The sequence below is a fragment of the Odocoileus virginianus genome, chromosome 31, assembly GCF_023699985.2.
Source record: "Odocoileus virginianus isolate 20LAN1187 ecotype Illinois chromosome 31, Ovbor_1.2, whole genome shotgun sequence".
NCBI classification, from domain to species: Eukaryota; Metazoa; Chordata; class Mammalia; order Artiodactyla; family Cervidae; genus Odocoileus; species Odocoileus virginianus.
In genome coordinates, this window is record NC_069704.1 from 28,203,802 (window position 1) to 28,224,561 (window position 20,760).

Here is a 20,760-nt window from a genome sequence, read left to right on the forward strand (position 1 = left end):
CCATGGCTGATTCATGTCAATGTATGACAAAAACCACTACAATATTGTAAAGTAATTAGCCTCCAACTAATAAAAAATAAATGAAAAAAATAAAAATAAATAAATCAATAAATCTCCCTCTGCTGAGCTCTGGGCTGCAGCACTGAGGACAGCAAGGAAGAAACAGTGGGTTTGTTCACAGGGATATTTTCTTAGTAGAAGGACGGCTTCCTTTCCTTTCCCCCTTATTTTTAAGGAGGGCAGTGGGTAGACATGGCAGTCCTGTGAGTAGGTGGGGAGATGAGTGAGTGGATAGACAGAAGAAGGAGTTTCCTTCTTGGGATTCTTATTGGTTTGACTGGTCTATGGTTTACATCCCATTCATCGGGAAGGCACTGAGATTAATCAGAAACAGCTTGAGCTGAAACTGCCTTTGCTGTCACAAACTTGCTGAACTCCATCAGGATCTCTTCTCTCTTTCCCACCAATCAACTCTTGCTTTATTTTAAACAAAACTCCCTCCAAGTGTCCTTAACCTCAGGTAACCAACACATATAAATTCATCATTTAAACTAAAAGCAGTAGGTACACAGAGTTTAAATAAAAAGACAAAAACAGTACAGAAAAATGTACAATAAAATTATAGGTGCTCCCTTCAAAAGAAACTTTTAGAGATTGGACATTTACAGAAAAATGCGGCTACTAAACCAAGAAAGCTTATGTACTTTTTATTTATATAAAAAGATTTTCTCTACATTCACAATTCTGGTCCTTGCTTTCTACTGGATTTTACTTTCTCCACATTAGAGATCTTTTCAGATGTGATCACTCTAATTCTTTCCTTATAACAGTTGCTGTTGTTCAGTCATTTAGTTGCTCTGTCCTGTCCAACTCTTTGCAACCCCATGGACTGCAGTGAACCAGGCTTCCCTGTCCTTCACTATCACCTGGAGTTTGCTCAGATTCATTTCCAGTGAGTCGGTGATGCCATCCAATCATCTCATACTCTGTTGCCTGCTTCTGCTCCTGCCCTCAATCTTTCCCAGCATCAGGGTCTTTTCCAATGAGTTGGCTCTTCACATCAGGTGGCCAAAGTATTGGAACTGCAGCATCAGTCCTTCCAATGAGTATTCAGGGTTGATTTCCTTTAGTATCAACTGCTTTGATCTCCTTGCAGTCCAAGGGACTCTCAAAGAGGCTTCTCCAGCACCACAGTTTGAAAGCATCAGTTCTTCAGTGCTCAGTCTTCTTTATGGTCCAACTCTCACATCCATATATGACTACTGGAAAAACCACAGCTTTGACTAGACAGACCTTTGTCAGCAAAGTGATATCTCTGCTTTTTAATATGCTGTCTAGGTTTGTCATAGGTTTTCTTCCAAGGAGCAAGCGTCTTTTAATTTTATGGTAGCAGTCACTGTCCATAGTGATTTTGGAGCCCAGGGAAAAAAAGTCTGTCACTGTTTTCAGTTTTTCTCTATCTATTACCCTCTCTATTTGCTCCTTGGAAAAAAAGCTATGACCAACCTAGACAGCATATTAAAGAGCAGAGACATTACTTTGCCGACAAAGGTCCATCTAGTCAAAGCTATGGTTTTTCCAGTAGTCATGTATGGATGTGAGAGTTGGACCATAAAGAAAGCTGGGCACCAAAGAATTGATGCTTTTGAACTGTGGTGTTGGAGAAGACTCTTGAGAGTCCCTTGGACTGCAAGGAGATCCAACCAGTTGACCCTAAAGGAAATCAGTCCTGAATATTCACTGGAAGGACTGATGCTGAAGCTCCAATACTTTGGCCACCTGATGCAAGAACTGACTCCTTAGAAAAGACCCTGATGCTGGGAAAGATTGAAGGCAGGAGGAGAAGGGGATGACAGAGGATGTAATGATTGGATGGCATCACCAAGTCGATGGACATGAGTTGAGCAAGCTCCAGGAGTTGGTGATGGACAGGGAAGCCTGGCATGCTGCAGTCCATGGGGCACAAAGAGTTGGACATGACTGAGCGACGGACATGAACTGAACTGATTAGCCATGAAGTGACAGGACTGGATGACATGATCTTAGTTTTTAAATGTTGAGTTTTAAGCCTGCTTTTTCATTTTCCTTTTCAGCTTCATCAAGAGACTCTTTAGTTCCTCTTCACTTTCTGCCATTAGGTTGGCATCATTTGCATATCTGAGGTTATTGATATATCTCCCAGCAACCTAGATTCCAGCTTGAGCTTCATCCAGGCATTTCACATAATATACTCTGCAAATAAGTTAAATAAGAACAGTGACAATATTCAGCTTTGAGGTACTCCTTTCCCAATTTTGAACCAGTCTGTTGTTCCATGTTCAGTTCTGACTGATGCTTCTTGTCCTGCATACAGGTTTCTCAGGAGGCAGGTAAGGTGGTCTGGTATTTCCATTTCTTTAAGAATTTTCACAGTATGTTGTGATCCAAACAGGCAAAGGATTTAGTATAGTCATTGAAGCAGAAATAGATGTTTTTCTGGAATTCCGTTGCTTTTTCTAAGGTCCAGAGGATGTTTGCAATTTGATCTCTGGTTTCTCTGCCTTTTCTAAATCCAGCTTGAACATCTAGAAGTTCTCAGGTCACATACTGTTGAAGCCTAGCTTGCAGGAGTTTGAATATTACTTTGCTAACATGTGAAATGATAGCAACTGTGTTGTAGTTTGAACATTCTTTGGCACTGCCTTCCTTTGGGACTGGAATGAAACCTGACCTTTTTCAGTCCTGTGGCCACTGCTGAGTTTTCCAAATTTGCAGGCATATTGAGTGCAGCACTTTAACAGCATCGTCTTTTAGGATTTTAAATAGCTCAATTGGAATTTCATCACCTCCTTTAGTTTTGTTCATAGTAATGCTTCCTAAGGTCCACTCAAGGATATCTGGTTCTAGGTAAATGATTGCCATCATAGTTATCTGGGTCATTAAGACCTCTTTTGTATAGTTCTTCTAGGTATTCTTGCCACTTCTTCTCAACATCTCTTCTTCTTTTGTGTCCATACCGCTTCTGTCCTTTACTGTGCCCATCTTTACTTGAAATGTTCCCTCGGTATCTCTTATTTTCTTAAAGAGATCTCTAGTCTTTCCCATTCCATTGTTTTCCTCTATTGCTTTGCATTGTTCACTTAAGAAGGCTTTTTTATCTCTCCTTGCTATTCTTTGGAACTCTGCATTCAGATGGGAATATCTTTCCTTTTCTCCTTTGCGTTTCAGCTCTCTTCTTTTCTCAGCTATTTGTAAGGCCTCCTCAGACAACCAATTTGCCTTTTTGCATTTCTTTTTCTTGGGGATGGTTTTGTTCACCACCTCCTGTACAATGTTATGAACCTCCATCCATAGTTCTTCAGGCTCTCTGTCTATCAGATCTAATCCCTTAAATCTATTTGTCACTTCCACTGTATAATCATAAGGGATTTGATTTAGGGCATACCTGAATGGTCTAGTGGTTTTCCCTACTTTCTTCAATCTAAGACTGAATGTTGCAATAAGCTCATAATCTGAGCCACAGTCAGCTCCTGGTCTTGTTTTTGCTGACTGTGTAGAGCTTCTCCATCTTTGGCTACAAAGAATATAATCAGTCTGATTTCGGTATTGACCATCTGGTGATGCCCATGTGCAGAGTCTTCTCTTGTGTTATTGGAAGAGGGTGTTTGCTATGACCAGTGTGTTCTCTTGGCAAAACTCCTTTGACCTGCTTCACTTTGTACTCCAAGGCCAAATTTGCCTGTTCTCTAGGTATTTCCTGACTTCCTACTTTTGCATTCCAGGCCCCTATGATGAAAAGGACACCTTTTTTTAGTGTTAGTTCTAGAAGGTCTTGTAGGACTTCACAGAACCTACTTCAGCTTCTTCGGCATTAATGCTTGGGGCATAGTCTTAGATTATTGTGATACTGACTGGTTTGCCTTGGAAATGAACAGAGATCATCCTGCTGTTTTTGAGATTGCACCTAAGTACTGCATTTCAGACTCTTTTGTTGACTATGAGGGTTACTATATTTCTTCTAAGGGATTATTGCCCACAGTAATAGATATGTCATCTAAATTAAATTCACCCACTCCCTTGCATTTCAGTTCACTGATGCCTAGAATGTTAATGTTCACTCTTGCCACCTCCTATTCGACCACTTCCAATTTACCTTGATTCTTGGTCCTAACATTCCAGGTTCCTATGCAATATATATATATATATATTACTGCTTCCATTCCTTTTAGAGCTATATCTCTGGGTTCTCCAGTAGCATACTGGACACCTACCAATCTGGGGGTGGGGTTCATCTTTCAGTGTCATATCTTTTCATCTTTTCATACTGTTCGTGGGGTTCTCAAGGCAGAAAATGCAGAAGTTCTATATCATTCCCTTCTCCAGTGGGCCACATTTTGTCAGAACTCTCCACCATGACCCATCCCTCTTGGGCTGCTCTACACAGCACGGCTCATAGTTTCATTGAGTGACACAGAGCTACAATCCATGTGATCATTTTGGTTAGTTTTCTATGATTGTGGTTTGCATCCTGTCTGCCCTCTGATGGGTGTGGATAAGAGGCTTGTGCAAGCTTCCTGATGGGAGAGACTGGCTGTGACAGTCTTGGTGTCTTGGTCTGGTGACCAGGGCTGTGCGCAGGGCCATTCCTTATAGTGGCTGGATTGTATTCCATCATATGGTCACTTCTAATTTATTCAATCAGATTTTTGTTGATCATTGTTTTGGTGGTTTGCAGTTTTTCATGTGGCAGCTTCAGTGGCAGAAGTCTCTGACAGGAATGTGAGCCCTGGTGATCATTGGCATAATTCTCCTGCTTAAGGAGTCTACCATCCAGGGGCTGAGCCCATGGACTCTCAGAGATGCTCCCTCCTGCAGCAAATTCCCATCACAGGAGGGACACGGCCCAGGCACTGCATGCCAAAGAAATGTAGGAAAACGAAATTGAGCTCCAGGGTCCTAAATTGGGGCACCATTACACAAGATCTCCAGAGTGAGCAGGGAGAACATTCTCTGGGAGCCTGTGCCATGGGCTCTGGTCTTCCTGCTACACAAGAGTAAGAAATTTAGGGGGCATGGACCAAGGGTTCACTGTGCTCTGACTCAGATCCAGTCACTTCGCACAGGCCATGGCCTCTCCTGCTCATTATGGGGGTAGGTATGTGAGTGTGGGGACTGAAGCATCAGTGCTAAGTCTCCTGCCGTAGGTCAACACTATTCTTGTCCTAGTGGCAAATGCCAGGGGTCACTTCTGTAATAATTCTGAGTTTTAATTCTTTCCTTCCCACCCTCACTTTGCTCTTCTTTTTGCCACTCTTTCCTCATTTTTCCTGCCCTCTCCTTTCAGGATAAACTAAATAAGACCAACAAGTTTTCACTGAGCACCTGTTCTTTGCAGAATATTTCTTTTTATCTTTATCCTGTAGGTTTCCAAATGGGAAGTAAAATTGTCTAAATGATTATATGGTCTCAAATCATGCCCCTTGGACCACAGACTCAAGAAGTCTGCCTTCTTAGTACTCAACATTGCTAATTATCAGAAATGCAAATCAAAACTATGAGGTACCACTCCACACTGGTCAGAATGGCCATAATTAAAATGTCTACAAATAAGAAATGCAGGAGAGGGTGTGGAGAAAAGAGAACCCTCCCACACTGTTGGTGGGAATAAAAATTGGTGCAGCCACAATGAAAAACAGTATGGAGATTCCTTTAAAAATAAAAACAGAGTTGCCATACGATCCAGCAATCTCACTCCTGGGCATATGTCTGGAGGAAACTCAAATTCCAAAACATACACACACCTCAGTGTTCACTGCAGCACTGTAATAAAACAGCCAAGAAACAGAAGCTATATATATATATATGATATATATATAAAAAATATATATATGATATATATATATGGTATATATAATAGATTACTACTCAGCCATAAAGCAACATGGGTGGACTAGAGATTACCATACTAAGTAAAATAAGAAAGAGAAAGACTCACAGACATAGAAGACAAATTTATGGCTACCAAAGGAGAAAGGGGATGCATGAGGGATAAAGTAGGAGTTTGCGATTAGCACATACAAACTATTATAAGGAAAACAGATAAACAGCAAGGACCTATTGTATAGCACAGGGAATTATATTCTATATCCTATAAGAAATCATAATTGAAAAGAATGTGAAAAAGTTGTACATATAGTATATATACGCATAACTGAATCACTTTGTTGTACACCTAAAATTAACACAACATTGTAAATAAACTATATTTCAATTAACAACAAGAACAAAACGTCTACCTTCTCAAGGTCTCCTTGGGGAGAACTCACAGGATGCCCTCATGGCATATAATACAGTAAAAGGGGTTTGAAGAGGGGGGCTGGTGGTGAAGGGGGTCCTCCCTGCCTTCATGTGTCTCCAGCCCGTGCAATGAGCCCAGGGCTTCTCCAGGCTGCACTCTGAGCGTCAAAGCTAAGCGTGTCTCAGGCTGGGAGGCTGGAGGCTGCACCAGGGCTCAGGCCACAGAGGGCTTAGAGGGGAGGGACCTGAGGTCCCTGGGGCAGGGTGAAGACAGCATGCTAGTGTCTGCAGGGCTGGAGACCGAAGGAGGAGGTATATGCAGTCAAGAAGCCAGACACCCAAGCCCTGTCCCCACCACCCACCCCACCAGGCCCTGTGGGAAGTGGGCTCTGGGGAGTGAATTGACAGCAAGTAGCACAGCCCTAGGCCCCTTGCCGCCATCAAAATCTGGCCTGTCAGCAAGTCTATGGGACCTCCCCAATCGCTTCAAAGTCTGAATGCGGCAGCCATTGACTGGGCAGTTGCTGAGGCCAGGCACTAGCTAAGCTGGGCCCTTTTCTAAACCCACAACAGCCCTGTAAGTCACCTAGCAACAGTCACATTTTAAAAACAGCAAGACAGAAGTTAAAGCTGGTCCACTGTGTGTCCCACAACATGAAGCCCGTATAAGCCAGGCAGACAAACTGCGAGCCTGACGTGGGGAAACCTGGGTGGCAGCCTGGGGTGGACAGGGGGTGGCCCTGGCTAGGGTGCGGGACGCAATGGCATTAAAGAGCCCTTTGGGCCTTGTCTTCCCTGAATGGGGCTATTTATTGGTGAATCCATAACACTGGAGCAGATTGGCCTCTTTGGCAAATCTCTTGGCAAACCCCTTGGCAGGCTCTCCCTAATGGAACATCCAGAGAGAAAAAGTCCCCTGTCCTCCTCCGTGTCCCTCGTAACCTCTGCCCCAACCACAGGGACCTTGTTTGCTCTGGCAGACAGGGAGCCCATTCAGAGCCCTGGGGTGGCACAGACCGAGTCTGGCTTGGGAGCCTGGACCCCACGTCTAGTTCTCAGGGGCGGGGGGCAGGGACTGGCAGGGGCCTCTGGAAGCCTCTCTTGGCTTGAGGTGGGAGGGTGCTGACTTTATTCTGGCTGATGAGAAAGACTGGCTTTACGGTTCCATCCTGCCCATAAATCAGAAAGCCACTTCCAGCCGGTGGAACGGGCCCTGCTGGGAGGGTGTCTGGGGCCAGCCTGCTGCAGGAGGGTAGCAGGCTGGTGGGACTGTGGTCTCCATTGGTCACAGGGAGGGAGATTCCAGGGCCAAGAGCACCCCAGAGGGGGCCTGGCCACATCTCTGGGGATAATATTTGCTGTACCTGCTTGGGACCTCAGCCTAGTATTTCATTTATGCTGCCAGCTGACTGGTTTTTTTTGTTTTTTGGTTTTTTTTTTACACAAGGAGGAGCTGCCCAGAACCTTTTATTTTCCCAAGGGTGGAAACAGGACCTTTACCTTGGGCTCCAACCACAGCTGATCATGAAGGGGCTGAGAGTGAATCTCACACAAGCTGCCACCCAAACTGCCCCTGGGCTCTCTCCGCCTTGGAGGCCAGACAGGCCATTTCCTCCTCCTGGCACCAGCAGCCCAGCCCCCAGTGAGGAAGAAGCTGGGCTGCCCAGGCCAGCCCTTCCGAGGAACAATACGGGCACCGGGAGGAAGGAGCATTCACAGCTTTCCCCCTCTCGCCTTCTTGTTGGCCAGAGCTGTGCACAACGAGCTGAAGGTTATTATGTTTAAATATTCGAACATGCTTGGCTAAATATGTCGTCGGCTTGTTTTCTTTTGCTGATAGTAACAGTCTACCCACAGAGCCATTTCAAACCTCAGCAGTGTTTGGGAAAGTGGACAAGGGACTCATTCAGTGACGTGCAAGTTTGAGCGGAGCCAAGAATGAAGCATGGATTTCACGAAATGAGGAGTAGCCTTGGACCACACACAGAGCCGGTTCTGAACTGGGGCTGCCTGCCTGCCCCTTCACATCACACACACACACACACACACACACCACACATACTCACTCCCTCTCCTCACCCTGACAAGACGGCCCTGACTAACAGCAAGAAAGCTCACTGGTGTCCACATGAGGGATGCGGGGGTGTCTTGGGCTTAGGCAGCCCTTTGTTAGCAACAAGTTGATGAAAAAATGGATTACTACAGTGTATGCAACCCATCCTAAAGAGAGCTCACACAAAAGCCAGAGCCAGAGCTGTTAGAGAGAAAAACGGAGCTGAACAAAAATTGTTGAAATCATTTTTGTCTGGGGACGCATGAAACATCCAAGTTTTCCCTTGGAATGAGGCCCGTTTTCGGAGACTTGCCCTGAGTTCAGCAAGTCCAGAGGATGCCCCTACCCCTACCCTGTATGTGTGTGCCCCCATATGAGATTATCAGAACTCTAGGAATATGTTTCTTCTAGGAGACATTGGGGCAAAATTATATATTGTCTCCTTGCTGTTTTTCTGGTCATTGACTGCAAATTTCATGCAGTGTGAACTGAATCTGACTGATGCCCTGTTTGAAATTTAGAAGATTTAGGCTTTTTTTTTCCCTTTTGAACTTTTATTTAAATGTAGGTTCCAGTGTATCCAGGCAGATTGAGCAGTTACACTCAAGAAATATTTATGGTACTTCAGTGAACTGGGATAAATATGTGGGTTGGGGCCACAGGCGGGCAGGGTAATGGAGGCAGTCCCAGCCCCCATAGCCCCTCCTCCCTCCTAGTCTTTATCAAGGGGATGTGTCTCCCAAAGCTTAGGCCCAGGCAGACATCATTGTCACATCTAACTTGGCAAAGACTGCAACAATGTTTCATGGTTTCTGTTTTTCCTTCCCCATTCTCTACCTCTCCTCCCCTCTCCCCCTCATCCCTGGCACAGTGGAGTGGTTGACCCTGGAGAGGTATGGGGGAGGCGGAGTGCCAGCACCTTCTCAGGCTGTCTCCACTTGCCTTCCACTAGGATGCTTGAAGGAGAGCCACCTGGAGAGAAAACTTGTGTGCCTTCTTTCTTTTTACACCCACAGTTTTTGAAATGAGAAGATGATTTTGCCAAGAATAAATACAAAGTTAGAAGCCAAGGGATTCTGGTTTGGTCTGGAACGCGAACCACGCAGTTCCAGGATGTCTCAATGGGGCACACAAATTCTTAACCTCAAGTAGTGCAGATGGTCAGGAGGATGAGTTCTCTCTTTTGAGCTTTCTTGGGGTTTTCCTGAAGCTTCCTCTTAGTCTGTGACCATGCTGGTGAAATCATTGACCTCAGCTTCCCTAGCCCAGAGCATGAACCGCAGAGATGGGACAAGGGCCAAAGGTTCCTGGCTGAGTGGTCACTTCACATCCAGGAAGGTTTCCTCCCTCCATCCTGGGTTGATGGAGCCAGCTACCACTTCAGATGATGACGACACCTCCCACAGTAACTCCTATTCTAACTCAAGAGCTGCTCTTTAATCCTTCCGCTCTGTATTCTTGGGAATCCATGTCCTTGCTGCCTTGCTAAATAGATGGCCAACCTTCTGCTCCTCTGGCATCTCTATTCCTGCACATTTACCTCTCTCAATCCTGCTGCTCCTGACCATGGAACACCAGGTAAATGGAGAGGTGGGCAGGTAGCATCCACATATCCTCCTCCTTCACATGTCCCAGTGTCTCACGTGTGGCCGGGGGGTGGGGGGGGGTCACACTTAGGTCAACCCTCCTCCGAAGGTCTCCTGAGGGCGCAGAAAAACACAGCTTCCTCGAGCAGTAAAACAGAGATCATGACTTGAATCTTCCAGGACGATGTGAAGATAAGTAAGATTCCCCCCTTTTTTAAGTCAACAAATATTTATCAAGTACCTATTACATTCCAGGTACAGAAACATTGCCAGTTCCCAGTTATTTGACAAATATTTTGGAACACGTTAACAGAACAAGAAGTAACTTTTTCAGACGTTATAACTAGGTATAACAGTTAATCGCCAATAACAGCTCGCCAGTACCTCGTACCTGTAATCCTCTCTTCCCGCTGCTCTCGCTCCTGGAATACTGTCCCAGCCGCCCTTGCGGCCAGGTGGAGCCATGTGACTGGTCCTAGCCAATGAAATGTGTGCCACGCCCAGGTCCAGCCCATAAGAACCTCCCACACTTTACAAAAATGAACACAAAATGCGTCACAGACTTAAGCATAAAACTAAAAAGCCTTTAGAAAAAGAAAACAAAGCAGAAAATTTTTGGAATCCAGGACTAAGCAAAGAGTTCTTAAGCTTGACTAAAGTCACAGTCCATAAAAGGAAATAAATTCTTTAAACCTCCTAAATTAGGCTTCATCAAAATGAACACCTTTGTTCAGAGAAAGACTCTACTAAGAAAATGAGAAGACAAGCTACAGACTGGGAGAAAATATCTGTAAATCATATACACATATATCTAGAATGCAAACTTCTCAAAACTCAGTAGTTTAAAAGCAAACAATCTAATTATAAAACTGCAGAAAAATAAATGTAAACAAAGAAAATAGGCAGAGTGCATAAGAGATATTTCACTGAAAGGGTTTATAGAAACAGATAAGCACATAAAAGACGCTCAGTATCACTAACCATTATGGAAATACAAATTCAAATGACAATGAAATAATCACACTGGAAAACAGTTTGGCAGTTCCAAATATTGCCTACTCTAGTGATAAGATCCATGAGCATTTTATAGCAAAGAAATGAAGACTTTTGTACTTATGTTCACATACAAACCTTTATGCAAATGTTTACAACAACTTTATTCATAGTAGCCAAAAATGGGAAACAACCCTTATCTCTTCCAGTGGGTGAACAGTTAGCAAACTGTGGCATATCTATACCATGGCACACTGGTTCAGCAATAAAAAAGAATAAACTATTGCTAGAAGAATCTCTCAGGCATTATGGTGAGTGAAAAAATCCAGTCTCAAAAGGTTACATATATACTATGTGATTTCACATACACAATATGATTGAAATAACAAAATTATAGAACTGGAGAACAGGTTGGCTTGCCAGGGATCAAGGAGGGAATGGAGGCAGGAGGGAATGGAGTTAGGAGGGAAGCAGGTGTGGCTGTAAAAGGGTAGCATGAAGGATCCTTGTGTGATGGAGCTGTTCTCTAACTTGACAGTACTGATGTCAGCATTGGCTGAAATAGACTGAACTAGAGATTTGTGATGTTACCATTGGAGAAAACTGGATGAAGCATCTGTGGACTCTCTGTTTTACTTTTTACAACGTTATGTAAATTTACAATTGTCTCAAAATAACAAGTTTGATTACTGCCTCCCAAATATCCTTAAGATATATGATCTTTGCTATCTTTCCCACATTCACTGGATGGATGAATACAGAGGGTCAAGCCCCAAAAGTGTCCCTGATGGCCATGTACAGTAAAGTTGTTTCCTCAACCTCCCACACTGGGCTGAGATGTAATAAAAATTTTTTTTTTTCTTGTGTTAAATCACTGATGTTGGGGGATTGCTTGTTACTGCAGTCACTTCTACTTATCCTGACTAATGACACATTGAGGATCTGGGACTTTAACCCAAATTTGGGTTCCACAGGGAACTCCATGACTTGGTCTTGAGGTTCTGTATCCCTCACTGGAGGCATGACCTCAGAAGCAATACGTAGGTGGGGCCTGGGCTTTACCTGCTTCTGAATGGCTTCACAAGCTGGGCTCTGCGGAGAGTGCTCCTGTCCATCATCTTACCTGTTACATAAAATGTCCCTCTGTAGAGTGGGAAGTTCTGGCACGCTCTTTTGAGGGTGGGCTCCTAAAGTTAGGGGCCCCCAGACCTCAATCAGGCCACAATGAAGTGTCACTGGTTGCGCTAGTCTTGCATCACTGCTGTAACAAATTACCATAAACTCAGTGGTTGAAAACAACATGGATACATTACATCTTCCTGTTCTGGAAGGTTCCAGGTCTCACTAGGTTAAAATACAGATGTCAGCTGGGCTGCATTCTTTCCTGGAGGCTCTGGAGGAGAATCCCTTCTCTTGCCTTTCCAGCTTCAAGAGTCTACCCTCCTGCCTTGGCTGATGGCCTCCTCCTCCATCGTCACAGTCACAGCAGTGGGTGGAGGGCTTCTGCCTATGGTATCACTCCGACATCCTCTTTTGCTTCCTTCCGTTTAAGATTACATTGGACTTGTGACTGCATTGGGCCCACGTGGATAATCCAAGACAATCTCCTCATTTTAAGATCTGTTTGTGAACAACCTTAATCCTATCTGCTACCTGAATTCCCTTCTGCCATTTAAAGTAATACATTCACTGGGTCCAGGGATTAGGAGGTAGTCATTAGACCTAACACATTGGTCCACAGCAAAGTGAGAAAAATAACAGTGAGTGATCTTCCTATGAAGCTATTTTTTTTAAGTTATAATTCTTAACATATGCTTTTGCAATTTGGGGGGAGGGGTGTTAAACAGTATGAAATGTCCTTTTGAGAAAAAAATTTAAATTTGGCAAACTGATATCTTCCCGGTCCATGAAGATCCAACCTGTGGGAAACAATGTGCCGTGCTGTGCTAAGTCATTTCAGACTCTTTGTGACCCCATGGACTGTAGCCCTCCAGGTTCCTCTGTCCATGGGGATTCTTCAGGCAAGAAAACTGGAGTGGGTTGCTATCCTTCAAGGGATCTTCCCAACTCAGGGATGGAACCTGGGTCTCCCGCATTGCTGGCAGATTTTTTTACCATTTGAACCACCTGGGAAGTCCAAGAATACTGGTTCAGTTCAGTTCAGTCGCTCAGTCGTGTCTGACTCTTTGTGACCCCATGAATCACAGCACACCAGGCCTCCCTGTCCGTCACCAACTCCCAGAGTCCACCTAAACCCATGTCCATCAAGTTGGTGATGCCATCCAACCATCTCATCCTCTGTCATCCCCTTCTCCTCCTGCCCTCAATCTTTCCCAGCATCAGGGTATTTTCCAATGAGTCAGCTCTTCACATCAGGTGGCCAAAGTATTGGAGTTTCAGCTTCAACATCAGCCCTTCCAATGAAGACCCAGGACTGATCTCCTTTAGGATGAACTGGTTGGATCTCCTTGCAGTCCAAGGGACTCTCAAGAGTCTTCTCCAACACCACAGTTCGAAAGCATCAATTCTTCTGTGCTCAGCCTTGTTTATAGTCCAGCTCTCACATCCATACATGACCACTGGAAAACCCATAGCCTTGACTGGACAGACCTTTATTGGCAAAAGAATACTGGGGTGGGTAGCCTATTCCTTCTCCAGGGGATCTTCCCAACCCAGGAATTGAACTGGGGTCTCCTGCATTGCAGGAAAATTCTTTACCAGCTGAGTTACCAGGGATGCCTGTGGGAAACAATGCTATGGGCCAAATTGTCCCTTGGACATGCTCTCTCAGAGCATCACCAGCTCAGCAACCAGAGACTAGCAACCTCAGCTGAGAATCAGGAGAGGTAAGGGATCAATGACAGGAGCTTACCATCTCATTCAGATGGACTCCCTGATTAGTACACGATGGGTTAAGCAGGGGGAGGGCAGGGATGGCTACAGGAGGCAGGCTGGTGCAATGTGTCATAATCCTTAGCTGACAGGTGCAGCAAGGCAGATGTGTACTTGTGTTTGTCTAAGGCAAATGTGGTTCCATGGATGGAATAGAGGGCTGGGGTGAAGCCCTCTGAAGAAGCCACTCAACCTCTCTGAGACTGTTTCCTCATTGTCAATTAAATAAAGAGCCACAATACCTTCTTCAAGGGCCTTATGAGGCCAAATGAGATCCCACATGAGAGGAACTTTGTGTGGCCCACACACTTATACTATGTGTGTGTTCTTAGTCGCTCAGTTGTGTCCGACTCTTTGTGACCCCTTGGACTGTAGCCCGCCAGGCTCCTCTGTCCACGAGGATTCTCCAGGCAAGAATACTAGAGTGGACTGCCGTGCCCTCCTCCAGGGGATCTTCCCAACCCAGGGATCAAACCTAGGTCTCCAGCATTGCAGGCAGATTTAAGCAAATAAAACAAATACCAGTTTTTAGCTTTCCTTGTAAAGAGGACTCGATATTTCTGAGGGTTAGTAATAACTGTAGGGCTTCCCCAGTGGCTCAGTGGTAAAGAAGTCACCTGTAATGTAGGAGACCTGGAATCGATGCCTGGGTTGGGAAGATCCCTTGGAGGAGGGCACGGCAGTCCACTTTAGTTTTCTTGCCTGGAGAATCCCAAGGATAGAGGAACCTGGCAGGCTACAGTCCATAGGGTCACAAAGAGTCAGACATGACTGAAGTGACTGAACACGCACGCACATGCAATAATTGTAATCTTTAACAAAATCTGCTTCTTGGTTTTTGCTATTGTCATTTGTTTTAAGAGAAGCAAGTTAAACCAGACAGCTTTAAAATAACTTCTAAATCAACATTTAAAGTTTCAAGATGTTGATAGACAAATTTACTCAAGAGATGAGATGAAATTCAGCCATTGGCAAGCAGATGAATTTGGTTCAGCTGTTGTGTGTTTATAATATTTTGAAAATGTTTAATAATCTATTAGTTCCACAGGTAAGGATTTACCTATTGGTGAGACCTTTAAAAATATCAGCAAATGATTTGAAAGAATAAAAAGAATGAAAAAAAAGAGAAAACATTTGGTTTTGGTTGATTACCTTAAAAATCATATAAATGGCTTTTTTTTACAGATAGGAAAATTAATATAGAGATACTGATGGATATATAAATATGGATATATTGATGGATACAATGTAAGGCTGAAAATAATAGTCACTCTTATTCCCATGCCCCAGAACACTGCTGACATTTTATTGTGTTCTCTCTGTTGTTTCCTTTTTAACCAGCAAGAATAAAGTGATTTGCATACTGTATTGCTACCCCACAGAATCCTACCAGTGCAAACAAATGACTTTAGCTGAACAACAGAAGACCTTGCTTGTGGGGTTTTCTAATTATTACAAAATTTATATTTACCATCTAATATTTCTAGATGTCTATCTGCTTTGATTCCATGCATATTTTCCATTTTTCCTCTCTCCTAGAGATTCCTTGAAACTGTCTTTCTTTTTAAAAAGCTTTTTAAAAATTTTCATGTAGAGACATTTCTAAGTGTTTTCTTTTTAAAAAGTCTTTATTTATTTATTATTTTTGGCTGCACTGGGTCTTCATTGCTGTCGGCTAGCTTTGTCTAGTTGCAACGAGTGGGGGCTGCTCTCTAGTTGCAAAATGTGGGCTTCTCGTCGACGTGGCTCTTCTTGTTGATGAGCACAGGCTCATCATCATAGTTGTGCACAAGTTTAGCTGTTCTGTGGCCTATGGGCTCTTCCCCGACCAGGGATCAAACCTGAGTCCCCTGCATTGGCAGCTTTTAGAACCATGGGATTTGCCCATGGCCACAGATGCCGAGGAACCCAAGGATGATGAAGGCAGGGAGAGTTGGAGACACGAGTCCCATACCCCTTCTCCCAGTCCTTGGGCATTTATCTTGTGACCACCGAGGTAGCATGGTGCCTAGGCCTCAGCCCTTGTCCCACTTTCTGCTCATACTCCTGATCTGCTGGGGTGGAATCCTAAACAACTGTACCAAACTCTCTTGTACCTGAGTGTTTGCATATGAATTTGATGAAGTTGGCCACTCAGATACATCTATGACAGGCGTGGAAGATAAGAATGAGGCAAGGCTGGTGTCTGTGGTTTCTGCACAGGCTTGTGGACATCAGGAGGTGGAGGCATGGGAGCCTTCCATTTAGTTGGGGTGGGTGGTAGCAAGCAGGTGTGACTTCTAGAGCGGGCAGCTGTAGTGGCTGTTTCTTGATTTCACAAGAGGCAGCGGCTCTTTGATATCTCCATTCTGAAGTGTGGCTTTGAGAATCACCCCTGAAAGCTCCCCATAGAGGTAGCTTTCAGCCCTTCTGCTGATTCTATAAGCCATTTTGCTTAATTAAGCTCAACTCACTTACGCCAGCTGTAATAGCTTCTCTTCTCTGCAACTGAGCCCTCACTGACACTGCTCTTCTACTGATTACATCCATCCTGAGCATCTGCTCTGAGTCCACATTGTACTAGACAAGGAGTCTGTCAGAGAAGGACTAGAATGACTTGCAATGTGCTGCACCAAAGTTACCTTACTCTTCTCCATCACTCCTATCAAACGGAAGAGGAAATAGAGTCACAGATGAATTAAATAACTTGCCTGAGAGATTTTCAAACCTGAACTCAAATGAGGGACCATAAACATCTCTTTCCCATTATGTTTTGCCACACAGTCATGGTCTCTTTCCCACCCCTCTTCCACACCATCCATCAGCAGAATGATATTTCACAAGAAGCCTGTTTAGCTCTTAGAAACTAATTTCTTTATGTCCTATATTTGAAGTCTGGAATATTAACCAAATAGTGCTACTGCAAAAGACATTTTTGGTCTGTGCCTAAAGTGGGCTAGAGTGTGACTCACACACACCGCTACAGTTCTTGCTTTCTTGGTAGGGAGATTAGCAGGGCGAATTACTCTTTTTTTCACTCTTCCTTAGGGACAATTTATCACTATTTGAAGAGTTGTATGTTTCTGTTGATTTCTTGGTTTAGAATTGCAACAGACACTCAGACTTCTGCAAAATTCCAATTACTTTCTGCATGGAATGCAACTGAATGCTTGGATGTCTTCCAGAGAGCAGGTCTTATCAATAACACAATTCTTGGAGCCCATTTTCACTCGAGCCTTGCATTGATGGTTTCAGTAGCTCCAGGTCAGGATGACACTTGACACATCTGAGGTTCGCACTCCCCCTCATCCCTGTCCTGCTCCATCCAGTACAAAAAGAGGCAACGTGAACTTGATGGAACTGAAAATGCCAAAACCACACAAAAGAATGCAGGCCTGGGTGCAGCACTCAACTGCCAAGTATGAGATCTTTCCCCCCAGTGAGTCCTCCACAAACAAGGTCAGTCTTGAAAGCCGAGACTACCTTAACCAGGGAGGGGCCAACGGCGCCATTAAAAACTCTTGCCAGTAGTTACCTCAGACAATGTAAACACAAAATTGGTGCTTATGTTTATTTAAAGTTATTGGCATTGCGCTTATTCCTGGTAGACAAAGATTATCTTGTTTACAGCAGCATCCAGTTGATGGACAAGACTCCGTATAACATAAATCAAACTGTGTGGTGGGGGCGGGGGGTGGTGCAGCGGGGTGGGGGTGGGGGGCACCCGTTAGCATAAACAACTTCCCTCAAGCAAAACAAATCCTGCCAAGACTCAAGCTGGAATTCATTTATTATACAGTTTCAAGTTGACTTGTTTCAACATTAAACAACTGCAAAAGCAGAAGGATAAGCACTGATGTCCAAGGCCATGACAAGCCTGTCCTTCTTACTCCTAGCAGTTTTTGCAGAAGGGGTTTCTGGCTTTGTGCTGTTGTGACATTCACTTTTCTGCAAATGTTGCTGTTTGTGTCACTCCGCAGGGAAAGTGTGTGGACCGTACCTGTGTATAGACGACAGGAAGGGGCAAGGGGACCACCTAAAGTTTGCCACAGTCCTTTCAGAGGTATTTGGCCTGGTGGACAAACCCAGACTTGGGAATCTTAGTGAGTTTAACAATATAGAGACAAGATGCTAGGGTTTCAGGGCAAATGTACAGAGCTCTGCTTCTGCTAAGTCACTTCAGTCGTGCCTGACTCTATGCGACCCCATAGACAGTAGCCCACCAGGCTCCCACATCCCTGGGATTCTCCAGGATGGGAGTGGGTTGCCATTCCCCCTCTCCAATTCATGAAAGTGAGAAGTGAAAGTGAAGTCGCTCAGTCATGTCCAACTCTGAGCAATCCCATGGACTGCAAGCCTACCAGGCTCCTCGGTCCATGGGATTCTCCAGGCAAGAGTACTGGAGTGGGTTGCCATTTCCTTCTCTGGTACAGAGCTCTACCGGGGGTCAAAGCTTGGCGATGACCTCAGCCTCCTCCTGGGGTTCAGATGTGTTGGCACTGGTGGCAGGGTCTTGCTGAAGTTTACTCACAGGGGAAACTGCAGGGCCTCCTGGGAAAGACTCATGTCAGTGAATATATAGTCTAGCAGACAAGCAGGCCCCAGAGATAGCAGTGGTCCTAGGGCCTACCTGGTGACACAGTAGCACAGACTCTCAGCAGGAAGTTGTGCCTGGGGAACACAGCAACCCTCAGAAAAGTGGGGTATGGACAGGAGTAGGAAGAACAGCAGTGGTGGTGGTGGTACACGTGGTGGGGGTGGGAGGCACCCAAGGGAAAAAGAAACACTGTGTGTCGGGGGAGGAAACAGGATATGAGGAGTAACAGGATCCTGCCTCAGAAAGTGGGAGAGGAGGATGGAGGGATGGAGGGATGGATAGATGGGTGGATGAAGAGGCCCCTCATTCCAGCACAGTACATGTGACATAGGAATAGGAGGGAGACTGGCCAGGAGGGGCTGGCAGGACTTTGTTTTTCAGAAACTCAGTTCCCATTCTTTGTTTTTCTCCCTTTGCTGTCTGTTTCTCCTCTAGTTAGGACACGTCTTCATCTCAATGTCCCTGGCATCCCACAGAGCGTGGGGTTGACACTGGGCTTGACTCCATGTCCATCTGCTCTGTCCTGGCCACACTACCATGCCTGCAGCGCTTTTGAGCCCGGGGCATCCTTGGCTATGCACAGGCTGTTATGGCTCCACTCTTTGGAAAAACTTCCCTGAAGCCTCAGGCTACCCAGAGATGCCAGCTTTATCCCGTCACCTTTTGGCTCACACTCACCCATACATATTAAGACCTTTGATATCTGAATGTAGGTTCTTCTCTCCAACCTAAGCCCCACCTCTGTCCTGGCTGCCTTGACTGTCCATGAACCTTAAGGCCAGTGACCTCAACACCTCAACTTCCCTTAACCTTCACCCTGACTGCCCTGAGCACTGTTCACCCAAACATGTTCCCCTCAAACCAGAAACAACACTGCCTGACTCCCCTACACTTCACCCACTCACCCCACTCCTATACATATGCTCTTTGGTTCCTCCAGGCCTGTGCCCTCTCCATCACCTTCTCACCTGCAAGGTGCCCCCTGGCCCTACTTCATTCTCTTCTCATGTCACCAATCACCCTTTCCCCCTGTTTCTCTGGCCTCTGCCAGGGTCCACCTGCCAAACCTGAGCCTGGATCAGTCCCACTGTCTGCCTTCTCTGCGCTCACATTTGGACAGTATATTGGTTATCAGTTGTTCATAAGAAATTACTCCAAAGCTTAATGGCTTAAAACAGCAAACATTTATTTTTCTTTATTTAGCTTCTGTGGGCTGATCTGGGTGTCTGTGATTCAGGGCCCCTCAGGAGGTTGCAGTGAAGATGTTGGCCAGGGCTGCAGCCACCTAAAGGCTGGACTGGGGCTGGAGGGTTTGTCTCCATGCATAGCTATTGACAGGAGGCCTCAGCTCCTTGCCATTGGGCCTCTTCATAAGGCTGCTTGAGCATCCTCAGGGTCGGAGAGCTGGCTACCCCCCAAACAAGTGATCTAATAAGGAGAAAGGGCAAGGAGAAGCCTCGAGTCTCCTGTGACCTAGAGTCAGACCTTACACATTGTCACTGACACTTCTGCTATGTTCTGTTCCTTAGAAGCAAGTTGCCAGTCCAGCCCACACTCTGAGTTAGGGGAATTAGATTCAACCATTTGAAGGAGGAGTGTCAGGAATATGTGGAGATTTGAAATAACCACCTAAACTTCATTCTTTTACTTTCATGACAGCAATCACTCCAATTTCCTGCCTACTTGACTACAGTCAGAGTCACCTTGTGAAATCTTCAGTTCAGTTCAGTTCAGTTGCTCAGTCATGTCTCACTCTTTGCAACCTCATCGGCTGCAGCACTCCAGGCTTCCCTTGTCATCACCAACTCCCAGAGCCTACTCAAACTCACATCCATTGTGTCGGTGATGCCATCCAATAATCTCATCCTCTGTCGTCCCCTTCTCCTCCTGCCTCCAATCCTTCCCAGCATCAGAGCCTTTTCAAATGAGTCGGTTCTTTGCATCAGGGGCCAAAGTATTGAAGTTTCAGCTTTAACATCAGCCCTTCCAATGAATATTCAGGACTGATATCCTTTAGAATTGATTGGTTGGATCTCCTTGCAGTCCAAGGGACTCTCAAGAGTCTTCTCCAACACCACAGTTCAAAAGCATCAATTCTTCAGCACTCAGCTTTCTTTATAGTCCAACTCTCACATCCATACATGACTACTGGAAAAACTACAGTTTTGACTAGATGGACCTTTGTTGGCAAAGTAATGTCTCTGCTTTTTAATATGCTGTCTAGGTTGGTCATAGCTTTTCTTCCAAGGAGCAAATGTCTTTTAATTTCATGGCTGCAATCACCATCTGCAGTGATTTTGGAGCCACAAAAAATAAAGTCTGTCACTGTTTCCAATGTTTCCCCATCTATTTGCCCTGAAGTGATGGGACCAGATGCCATAATC